Below are 1462 nucleotides of genomic sequence, written 5' to 3'. Positions count from 1 at the left end.
CTGCTAGGTGATCACCCACAAAACTACATCTCCCATCAGTCCTTCCCAGCCATCCGGAGCCACAGCTGCTCCAAGTTTCCTTTTTAAACTTGTTTACTGTAGGGGCAAAGGTGCTAGTAGTTTAGCGCAAAAAGCTGTTGTCCCCTTTAAAAGCGGCTCGTACAGACACTCAGTCAGCCTCTATCATTCTAGCTACAAAGTCTGAAAAGAGTCCATGGGTCCTGCAACTTCTCCCTTTTTAGGCAATGATTTCCATGCTCTTGTAGCAAGCATATTAACTTACTCACACACCTGCGACGGATATCCAATTTGCTGCTGCGCAAACCTGCCCTGCCTTAAAAGCATATCTAAATCCCAGGCAGGATTACCAGCTGCTCTATTAATAGCAGCCTATTCATTGGATACAGGCGGCCCTGGACCTGTGGGCTCCACTCTAATGGTGAACTTCTCCATTTTCTGTACTAGCTTCTCAAGTTCCCCTTCAGAGTCTGAACCACCTTCATCAGTCTGATTCTCAGACTTTGCTGACCTCTCTTCCTTCAGCTGTTTTAACACTTCCTGTCCCTTCTCTACTGCTTTAGAACATACTTTATTCTCCAGGCAGCTCCTAATCAGTTTCCAGATTGGTCGCACCTCCATCTTTTATTATTCCTTCCTCCCAGGCGAATTCCAAATCTCTCCCTAATTCATCCCAGCTGGACAGCGTCAGGTGACCCAACACTTCGAACCAAGGGGCTGCGATATCTACCTCTGACAGAAATCTTTCTAGGGTTTCTCTCTTTAAATCTATCTTTTTTGCTTTTAATAGCTCCTTAAGAGCAACAAACATGGGGCAAGATTGCGAATTCCCCATACTATCACTTTTGATTCGCCCTTAATGGGACCTTATTGCTCCAATCCTGGAGACCTTATTGCCTCTTCACTGAGGACCTTATTGCTCCAATCCCGGAGACCTTATGGCCTCTTTACCGAGGACCTTCCCTTTTGTCCCACCTTACCTGGGAACCCACCAGTCGACTGCCCTGTCTGCAAGGAGTTCTGAGCCATAGAAGATGTCCTCCAAATGTCCATTCCCCATATGGGCCACCAATTGTCGACTGCCTTTCCATCCAGCAGAAATAAGGAGGCAACAACGAGCTCTTCTCCATGCAGTTTAATAAGGAACCTTGTAATCTTGCTTTTTACATCTTACTTATTTCTATCTTACTTCTTCTATTTTACTACTTACATCTTTACATCTTACTACTTCTATCTTACTACGTACATCTTACTACTTCTATCTTAATACTTACATCTTACTACTTTCTTCTTACTTACTCCTATTTCCTACTTAATCCTATTCCTATTCTTACATACATCTTACTTCTATTCCTACATACTTACTCCTAATCATGACATCTTACTATTCCTATTCTTTTTTTTTTGATTGTTGCTCCTTTTTTTTTTATTAGATATTTTCTTT

The sequence above is a fragment of the Mastomys coucha genome, unplaced genomic scaffold (genome assembly GCF_008632895.1).
Source record: "Mastomys coucha isolate ucsf_1 unplaced genomic scaffold, UCSF_Mcou_1 pScaffold6, whole genome shotgun sequence".
NCBI lineage: Eukaryota > Metazoa > Chordata > Mammalia > Rodentia > Muridae > Mastomys > Mastomys coucha.
The sequence above is the reverse complement of the archived record's forward strand: the minus strand, read 5'-3'. Positions refer to the sequence as shown.